The sequence below is a fragment of the Varanus komodoensis genome, unplaced genomic scaffold (genome assembly GCF_004798865.1).
Source record: "Varanus komodoensis strain SLA01 unplaced genomic scaffold, ASM479886v1 scaffold1, whole genome shotgun sequence".
Taxonomy (NCBI): Eukaryota; Metazoa; Chordata; class Lepidosauria; order Squamata; family Varanidae; genus Varanus; species Varanus komodoensis.
In genome coordinates, this window is record NW_025335268.1 from 17,195,400 (window position 1) to 17,206,243 (window position 10,844).

The 10,844-nt window shown below is 45.3% G+C and overlaps 1 protein-coding gene across 2 annotated transcripts in view; it reads left to right on the forward strand.

Annotated features, from left to right (window-relative positions):
* Positions 1-10,372, forward strand: part of LOC123033155 (zinc finger protein 318-like) — a 36,416-nt gene extending 26,044 nt beyond the window's left edge. Inside the window, exon 7 of one of the 2 annotated variants that reach the window (XM_044449883.1) lies at positions 10,343-10,372. The gene's annotated coding sequence lies outside the window, so the exon portion shown is untranslated. Of the gene's footprint in view, positions 1-1,479; positions 3,946-10,342 lie in introns of those variants that run through there. The other variant, XM_044449713.1, reaches the window with a different exon arrangement.
* The last annotated feature ends 472 nt before the right edge of the window (positions 10,373-10,844 follow it).

Below are 10,844 nucleotides of genomic sequence, written 5' to 3' on the forward strand. Positions count from 1 at the left end.
TCCCCCAGTTCCTTTTGGAGTGCTTCCATGCCTAGGTCAGGAAATGCATCTCTCCTCATGTATTTTTAAGTGTTTATTGCCTTTTTCTCTCTACCATATTCTCCTTGGCTCCATGCTCAGCCTCCTTTTCACCCATCTTTTCAATCCAAATGATTATTTGGTTCCAAGAGGGAACACCTATTACCATTGACTCTGAAGGCCCAATTGGTCTTGAGAAGATGCTTGAAGCCAAGAGATACTTTGGTCCTGAGAGAGCACTTGGACCTGAAAGATGGTTCAGTCCCAAGAAGGAGTCCTTGTCTACCATCAACACTGAGGGGCTGGTCAGTCCCAACAGAATGCTCAATTCTGAACCCAGAGCAGCCTGAGCACTCATTACAAACCAAAGCACAGCATTGGTATCGGAGGGGAAAATATGGGACACTCCTCCCCTGCTTCCAACCCAACCACGCTTGGAAGCTTCATTGTCAAGGCAATCCACCCAACCACTTTCAGAGGCTTCAGTGTCCTGGTGTTCCACCGGCATCTTGCTGGGACTGACACCCAGTCACCGCAACTGGAATGAGATTGTGCCTCCAACTTATCACCAGCTTCCTGTTGATCCTGAAAGAGCTTTATGACATCCCATGGGGAAGACCGTGATTCTTGATCTTGAAAGGATGTCCAGATCTATCAACCTTGACATAGATCCAGTGGCTTGACAGCAATACTGGGTCCTAGAACAATGCATCCCATTGTACTTCCAGCACCTGAGACCCAATTTGGTCATTGTTGAGGGCTAATTGCAAAAGGAATATGTAGTGCTGGTGGACCAGGGGATGGGGGCAACACCTGGATAGTCTGACCAGGTGGGTCTACATGACCTCTGAATCTCCAGCTATGAGGCCATCATGGCCTGCTTCCTATGTTGCTCTTTCCTATGATTTTGTTGCTATGTGGGACAAAATCAATGCCATGCATGAACGTCTCCCTAACAACTACAGAGAATTGGTCTACATCTTCTAGTCAGAGACCTTGAAGCTGTCTTATCAACAGATTGCTAAGGCAAAGCGTGTTGACTGTGATGCCAAGGCAACAATAGGTGCTGCAGCCATCAGGAGGCATGCATGGCTATGCTCTGCAAGGTTGCCACAGGACACCCACTCCTGTATTGAGGGCCTTCCTTCCTTCAACTTGCACAAGGATGAGTGCATGGACTCTGCAGAAGGCTGGGATGACAGCAAGGAGGATGGGTTTTCAGCAATCACCCACCAGACCTCATAAGTGGTTCATGGGGCCACAACCTCCATGCCAGCACAAGGCCTATGATGAGCACATGCACAGTTCCCAAGCAGCCCCCTCAGGTGCAACACCATGGTCTGTTTCAAGCAAGTGCAAAAGTGCCCAAAGGGAACAAGTGCCATTGCTGACTGTTCTTGCCAGCTGCTCCCCACCACCACCAATTTTGACGGATGTCTCTCTCTCTTCCTTCCCTTATAGGAAGCAATAACTTCTGAATCCTGAATCCTAATGTCTTATCCATCATGGAGAGAGGCCACCGGATCAAGGCCATCAGGAGCATCATCCCTGATGCAGATGTTGGTCAATGCACTGCTTTCCAAGGGGGCCATAGAGAGAGTCCCTCATTCCAGCCTTTCCTGAGGCTTCAACTCACTACTGCATGGTAACAAAATGACATGGGGTACTCAGACTGATCCTAGACCTCAGAGGTATCAATCTCTTTTCCCACTGAGGAAGTTCTGCATGGTCACCATACAGAACATACTACTTCTCCTGCTATACATGCACACAAACTGCTCTCTCCTGCACAACCTGAGAGTTTATATATATAAACCACAAAAATCCATTCTTTTCCCCACCCACTTCATTCTTTTCATAGGGGTTCCCCTCAGCTCATCCTAAGTGAAAGCTCTCCTCCAATCATCCAGAGCATCCATGCTGATCAAGATGGTCATCAAATTCAACATCGGAGTAACTGTTATTGCCCACAGAATATAAAAGCTGCTCAAACTCTTGGCTGTGACAGTGGCAGTGCTCCCCTTCGCAAGGCTGTGGGTTGTACTGCACATTGGACAGCCCACTCAAGACATGCCTTGACGTCCACCAGGAACAGCTGGTGCTGATGGACCAACCCTTGGAATTTGCCAACAGGCATCAGCGTCTTACCCCCAGGCCCATCAGTTGGGATGGAGAGCACACTGCAGTGACCTGAGAAGCCAGGCGACCTGGAATCGACAGGAGACCAGAAGACGTGTACATTTTCTTGAGATGCTAGCTGTCCACAAAACCCTGACTGCCTTCCAGACATCCTTACATGGATGCCAAGGCCAGATGGCCACTGACAGCACCACCATGGCATTCTCTTTCAACAAACAGGGAAGAACACAGTTCATTCTACTGACAACTGGCCATCAGGATCCAGGACTGGAGCATCAGGAGGGGCTTAACCCGCATGGCCATCCACATGGCAGGCACAAGCAACATGCTAGCAAACTCTATCAGCTGCATGAGCCTCAACATGCACAAGTAGCAGCTGAATACCAGAGACCTCCAAGAGATCTTCAATACATGGAACACACTAACAGTCAACCTATTTGGTACAGCCCGCAACACGGTCTACATGAACTTCTGCTCCCAAGTGAGACAAGAGATCAGCTCCCTGGGAGATGCATTTTTCCTTCACTGATTGTAAAGACTGTTGTACTTCTGCCACCTGATCATGGGGGTGGTTTGAAGATCAGGAGAGACAAGACAGACTGCATCCTCATCACACTCAGATGGCCAAGACAACTGTGGTTTGCTTAACTTCTACATTAGTGCCTCTGGACATTCCTCCATCTCCTTCACAGCCCAGAGCTGATTTCACAAAACCAAGGCAAAATCCTCCACCCTGACATCAACAGTCTATGCCTCATAGCATGGCATATTACACCATAAACTCCATAGCTGATACTGTGCCACAGGGTACCAGAACCATCCTCGATTCTGCTCTTTTTCAATGAGAAAGCCTTGCCTAGCTAGGCATTTACCACCTTTGCATGACAGGAAGCCTTTGACCCACAGGATACCACAATCAAGCACATCCTCCAGTTTCTACACACACTGTCTCAAAAAGGGCTGAAGATCTCCTCTTCTAGCAGTCTGGGTCATGAATACCATCTGCACAGCCTACAGGCATGCCAGACTACAACTCTTGGCCCTTCCAAGAACTCACTTCACACAATTGATGGTGACGTCCACAGCCCTCCTTATGGGAATACCCTTGCAGGACCTTTGCAGAGCAGCTATATGGGCCATACTTTCAATGTTCATCAAGCGCTACTCAAGCTTAGACATGCATGTAAGGGCAGACTGCTCCTTCAGTAGAGTAGTCCTTTCCACAATCCTCCAGTGATGACACCATCCTGCCAGCCTTTCCAGGGTAAGCTTGCTAGTTGTCCACATGTGTGATGCACAGAGATCATGAAGAAGAAAGGTTGCATACCTGAAACTCTGATTCTTCTAGTGGCCATCTGCCAGCCCACCCACTGGCCCTACTTCATGTTGAATTGAACACAACTACCCCCCTCTGCAGGATGGTACAACAGTTTTCCCTTGGTCCTGGAATCTATAGGGGGTCTCAGTGCAAATGAGGGAATGGGTGGGACCATCTCCACATAGCTGCAGAGAACAGGAAGAGGAGGGGCTTCTGCCCAAACTAACAGTGCAGAATCCTTCCAATAACAGGCACAGAGCCCAAAGCTCAATACAGGCACAGAGCCCAAATGTGTGAATGCACAGATGACTACTCAAAGAACACCAGTTGCATGTAAGCAGCCTGACTTTATATAATCCATGTGATAAGGTCACCTCACATACAAAGTCCCAAATAGAAACATAGAAACAGCGCAATTTAGAAGGGGTCTCCTGGCTCATCTAGTCTGACCCCTGGCTCCAGCCATTTCTGCTCATGACATGTCTACCATGTGCATGTCTAGCCTATCCTTGAACACCCTCACCGATGGGGCCTCAACAACCTCTCGTGGAAGCCCATTCCCCACCCTCGGGGTCCTGTCAGGAAGTGCTTCCTGGCATCTAAATGGAACCTTGGTTCCCTGAGCTTGGCTCCATTGGAGCGCGTCCTGCCTTCCTCTGCAGGGGAGAACAAGTCTCTACCCATCTCCATGTGACATCCCCTCACATACCTGTATGTCGCCAACATATCCCCTCTGAGTCTCCTCTTCTCCAGGCTGAAGAGACCCAGTTCCCTCAGTCTCGCCTCATACCTCATCCCCTGCAAACCGGCCACCAACCTTGTGGCCCTATGCTGCACTGACTCTAACCTGGCTATATCCTTTCTTTAATGAGGGGCCCAAAACTGAGCACAATACTCCAGTTGCGGGCGCACCAGAGTCATGTAGAGTGGTAGTAATACCTCTCTTGATCTAGAAGCCACACTTCTGGCTATGCAACCAAGGGTGGCGTTCACCCTCTTGACCACCGCATCACACTGCTGACTCATGTTTAGCCTGCAGTCAACCAGCACCCCGAGGTCCCTTTCACAAGTGCTGCTCTCCAGCCACTTGTCACCTAACCTGTACTTATGACAGCTATTCCTATGCCCCAAGTGCAAGACCTTGCACTTATCCACATTGAATGCCATCCTGTTGTCTCCTGCTCACTTTCATAGTCTGTCCAGATCCTTTTGGATCTGGAGTACCTGCTCAGTTGTGTCCACTGCCCCAGTTTTAGTGTCGTCTGAGAATTTGATTAGCAGACTGTTCACCCCTTCTTCCATATCGTTAATGAAAAGATTAAACAGGATCAGCCTCAGGACAGAGCCTGGGGGACCCCGCTTGTCACTGGCCGCCATCCCGATGATTCCCTGCTAATGGTTACCTTCGGCTTTCGGTCAGTCAACCATGCCCTAATCCACCGGACAGTGCTTTGGTGTATCCCAAAACTCAGTTTCTCCACCAGGATATCATGGGGCACTTTGTCAAAGGCCTTGCTGAAATCCAGGTATACCACATCCACTGCATTCCCTCCATCTAGCCATCTCGAAACCTTGTCATAGAATTCCACAAGGTTTGTCTGGCAGGACCTGTTTTTGCGGACGCCGTGTTGTGTGGCTGTCAGCCTCCCTTCCCTATCTAGCATCACTAGATCTCTCTCTATTATGAGCCTTTCCATTGTTTTTCCTACAATGGACGTAAGGCTAACCAGTCTATAATTCCCCATGTCCCTTCTACTACCCTTTTTGAAAATTGGGACCACTGATGCCACCCTCCAGTCCTCTGGAACTTCACCTGTTCTCCACGAGGTCTCAAAAATGGAGGCCAGCGGGCAGGAGAGAACCCCTGTCAACTCTCTAAGTACTCTCAGGTGTAACCCGTCAGGGCTTGGCGCCTTTGTAATGTCCAATGCCCTGAGGAGCCCCTCGACTTCAAGGGGGGGTGATGCTAATCTGTGCCCTTAAGTCCCCAGCCTCATCTGATCTCCTATGCAGATATCCCCCATCCTGCTTTGGGGAGAACGCAGAGGCAAAATAGTCATTTAGCATCTGTGCCTGTTCCCTCATATCAGTCACTGGGTCTCCTTCCTCCTTATTTAGTGGTCCCACCACTTGTCTCCCCTTTCTATTCCTATTTACCTGCTGAAAGAAGCCCTTTTTGTTGCTCTTGATATTCTTGGCAAGTCTCAGCTTATAATCAGCCTTAGCCTTGCAAAGAATCCTTCTGCAATGGGCCTCCTCCTCCCGGTATACCCTTTTGTCTATTTGCCCCAGTACCCATTTCCTACGGAGGTGCCTCTTTCGTCTAATCCCTCTAACCACCTCCTTTTGCATCCATGGTGGCACTCTCCTCCGCCTCCCCACCAAATACAAACATACTGAAAATTAGGAGGGGATTTTATATCAAGCACACTCCCCCTTTCTCAATTCTCACTTGTGTCTCCAGTTATCTTAATGTTTAACAAAGGGTTTACAAGAATGTTGTCCCACAAGGTTTGTCATTAATATCACTCTTGTTTTATTACTACCTATCCCTTAGGTGTCATCCCCATTGGGATTGATTTGCCACCTGTATTGAGCCTGAGCATTACAAAGTACCTGTAATGTCCTTTGTAATGTACCTGTGATTTGGAGATGTTGATTTGGTGCCATCAACCTGGAAAACTACCTCCATCCTTGCCTTGGAAAGGCAAAGTCTCTGCCATTACTGAGAGAGAGGCATATTTTTAGCAACTGAATTATCTCCAACTTAAATCTTTTCCTACCTCTCACTGATTATCAGATGCAAATTTGATAAAACATGTTCCAGGCACCTGATCAAAAATTACTTTCAGCAGCATGTCACCTTCTCTGCTCAGTTTGTAACCCAGCACTTCTCATGCTTCCAAATCCATGTTGTCTTGTAATCTTAAATCTGCTTTCTTCCCACCCCAAGTCCTCCCAAGAAAATCATCCTGCAGCCTTTTGGGACTTTCTTCTCTACCTCTCCCTTTGCTCCATAATTAGCTATAAATGCACACTCCTGTTAAGGAGTCACATAAGCCCACAGATCTGTATGTGCCCCCCACACACAAACACACTTGTTCCATGGTACATTTGCTGGGATTTATTTAACATGTTGTTTTCCTTCTAGATTTTACTTCATCTTGGCTTGTTAAGAATTATACTGTGTTAATTTCCTGTTTGTTTCTATCCCCTTCAGCCATTCACATTTTCTGTGTGTCTTAATGTACACAATGAACTGCTAGTTTGTATACTGACTTTTAAATGGCTGTTGACATTTAACATTGCCAAAACCATTTTCATTTTTATGATTTTTGAATGTATGGTTCTTATATTCTCTTTAATAAATAAAACATTTATTTTCATGCTTCTTGTCTATGACTCCATTAATTTCTAAGATGCCAAGTTTTTCTCTGTGGTTGTCACCTTTGACAGTGGGAAATACTCTATTCACTTTTAATGACCTGTAGAAATCAATGATTTTCCAGGATGCAGGACATTCCTTATTCAGTCCTAGATTATACCCTCCCACACTTAGTTTGACTTAGGGCGATGTTCTATTTGGCACATACACATTTTAAATTGAAGTATTTTTTAAAAGAAGTAGATTACACAAGATGTCATCCTAGCCTTATTGTATCCTGAAGACAGAATCAATACCATTGTATACGGCTTGTGTTTGTGTAGCTTTGAAAAATGGAAGATTTCTCCACAAAAACTGCATATAAGGGATGGGGACAGTTGACCCACCATGGTTGTTTAGTGTAGACCAAGTATTATCCAAACAGAGTGTGAATAATTCTCCTATGAAGAAAGGTTACAGCAACAGATTTTTTTTAGTTGAGAGAAAAGGAATGTAAAAGGAGAGATGAGATTGGAACACACAATTATGCATGATATAAAGAAGGTTGATAGGGAGATATTTTTCTACCTCTCCCTCAAAACTAGAACCTGGAGTTATCCCATGATTGGTGGGAGATTCAGCACAGGTAGAAAGAAGTACACCACTCATACTTAAAATATGGAATTCATGTCCATGAGATGTGGTGATGGCCACTAGTTTGGATGGCTTCAAAAGGGGATTGAACAGATTCATGAAGTATAAGGCTATCAATGACTGCTAGTCCTGATGGCTGTATGTTACTTCTGGTATCAGAGGCAGTGTTCCCCTGGGGAATCAGCAGCAATGGAATGCTGCCCTCATGTCCTGCTTGTGGGATTCCTGTGAGCAGCTGGCTGACCACACTGGGCTAGGTGGATGCTTGGTCTGATTCAGCATGGCTGCTTCTATTCAGCTATTATTTTTTAGGATGTACAGTGATGACTGATAAACACTGGTGAACATTTTCCCATCGGTTTGTGGATATCTTACTTTACTTGGAGGGCGGGCTCTCCAAATGTTGGAGTACAACTTCCAGCATCCTTTGTCATTGGCTGTACTAGGTGGGCCCATAGAAATTGCAAACCAACACCATCTGGAAGAACACACATTCCTCTTCCTTATTTTAGTGGCTTCTCTTCAGCAAATGGAAGACTCTGCATCTGCACTCTTCTAGAATGGCAAGACTGTTCAATTCAGCATTTTTCCTGGATGGCAGATACGCAAATCCTGCCAAGTTGTATTCACCCTCCTGGATTAACCATGCTAGTTTGTGCTGTTTGTTTTCCCTACTCTGGACATTAGTATATAGACATCAATGTGCTATATAGTTTAGCTTTCTTCCTACATTTTGGGAAGACTATTATTGGGTGCTATTTGAGCTGCTCTCTCTGTTATGGTGTATAAGCCTTTGTCCACTGTAATTCCCAAGTTAACGTCTTCCTTCCCTGTAGGAACCAGTTTAAAGCTCTCCTGTTGAATTGCTTTACTTTGTGACCAAACAGATACTTCCCAGTCCTTGTAAGGTGCAGCTTCCAGGAAATGTAGCCCAATATCTAAATCTTTCATCTTGACACCACCTTGGAGTATTTTTCTTTCCCCTTTCAAGTACTGAAAGGATGGATGGGAAAACTATCTGGGTCCAAAGTTCTTGAGTTTTCATCCCAAAGCTTCAACATCTGGTGTGATTGCTTCAACTCTTCACTTGACAGTATCATTTATTCCCATATGGATGAGAAAGAAGGGATAGGTGTCAGTGAATGTTATAAGCAGCAACAACTCACTTACTTCTCTGCAGGGAACCAGCATACTGGGTGAATCCATGGATCTTTGTTGCATACGGATGTTTCCATCCCATGCAGCAGGGAGTTCCCCAAACTCCTGCTCTTCTTTTTTTGTTGCTGTAGGCCTTGGTTTCATTGCCTCTGCTTGGCTGACCTTCAGCTTTGACATAATTGCATGATGGTGTGGGTTTCTGCTGCCTTGAAAGAAGTAGTAGAGTGACCACTTCTGCAAAAATAAGACCAGAGCATGACAATCAAATGCAAATGGAGGAATCTGTGTTCCCCCATGTATTCCCTAAATGAGGAACTAAGTAGCTTAAGGGCTGCAGTTGGCATACCTGCTGGAGCGTTTCTTACAGTTCAGCTTTCACTTCCATCAGGGTTTACATGTGAGAAGTGTGAAAAACCCTCTCTAGCACCAAATCAGTCAATCTGCACCACCCATGCTTAGTGATGCACTGCAGTGGACCAAGCTTACGAGTATGTCTTTTGCTGTATTTTCTCAGCACCCACCTCTGAAAATAGTTTTGATACTACTGCGATGAAGGAGAGACAGAGGTAGAAGCATATATTCTACCATTGATCCTGATCATCAGGTATACTGCCCAAATTGACACTGTATAGTCAGGGCCATCTTAACGCATGGGCCTGATGGGCACTTGCCCGTGGGCCCCATACTAATCTGTGTATGTTAACCCTTGGAAAATTGGAAAACTTCCAAAAGTAACAGTAGTTGTAGTTGTCGTAGGGACCCCAGTACACTGCTTTGCCTGGGGCCCATAATGCTGTTAAGGCCCTGTGTATAGTCACAATTGTCTATACCAGGAGTTGGCAACCCGCGGCTCCGGAGCTGCACGTGGCTCTTGAATCCCTCTGCTGCGGCTCCATCACTCAAAATACGTGCTGGCACAGCCGCCGATCTGCGACTGAGGCTCGAGTTACAAAATACCAATAGGTGATGATGAGGCATCCAGTCAGGAATGCTGTGCTAGCAGGTTAAGTAAATTGCTACATTCCTCTTCTATTGTGCTGGGAAAGCCTGGAACAAGCTTCCTGCAGGCTCTCTTGTTACACAAAACGCTGCTGAAAAGATTCTCTTTGTCCCAATGTAATCTTCATCTGAATGTTAAAAGCTGCACTTGGGACCTGTCAGAATTCACATCACCTGACTGTTTATCTGCTAATCAGTCACTAAACACACCTATATCTCCGCACAGCCAACCTGTGCAGATTTACTGAGCTTCCCCCCCCCCCCATAGGCCAGCCATGGATAAATCGAAGAAAAGATAGGTTTCTGAAGAAAACTGAACGTTTAATGGTACGTGGGTAGATTCATTTGCTTTTACTGCTGACAAACTTATGGGGTTTGCTGTTTAATGCATGCAGCCCTTTAGCACTGACATTGACTCTGCAGAAAGCTGTTCTATTCAAGATAAATGAAAGGAGTCCTACTAGTTTCTAATGTAAGATTAACAGTTTTTAGTGACTGAACAAGAGCTGCAGTTAAATCATAATGAAGATATAGATCGACTTCCTTGTTTTAAGAAGATTCTTATAAAAATTCCAGCAACATTATTACATTGGGAGAGGGATGTTTGTTCACCAGACTATTATTTATATTTGTTGTATTGCAGAAACTCTACTTACTGTATGAAAGTATCAAATAGTTCTTTTTTTATTCAGGTTGACAGCTGACTGCACCCTCCAGTACATGTGATAAAAGGATGAGGGCACACAGAAGCAGACAGCAGGTGGATAATTTAAGTTCGTCTTTTTATTTCATAAATATGAGTATGACTCAAATAGACATTGAGTATTTTATTTGAAAGTAACCTTCAACCCAGTGTCTTTTTTTTTTTGAAGATCAAAATGTTTTTGTTGCATGCAGAAATAAAAATTTGTTTTCTCTGTAGCAGTTCATTGATTTCATAAATGCAACACACTATAGTTTTTTTATATATAGCATAAAGGTAAAAAATGATATATACAGTGTTATCTTCATTTAAGATGTCAAAAGGGGTTTGCGGCTCCCGGTGTTTTCTTTTCTGTGGGAAATGGGTCCAAATGGCTCTTTGAGTGTTAAAGGTTGCCGACCTCTGGTCTATACAGTGACAATTGTCACCTCTAGCAAAACTCTAAGGCAGTTGCAAATATTAAGGAATACTCAATCTCCTGCTGTGCCTCT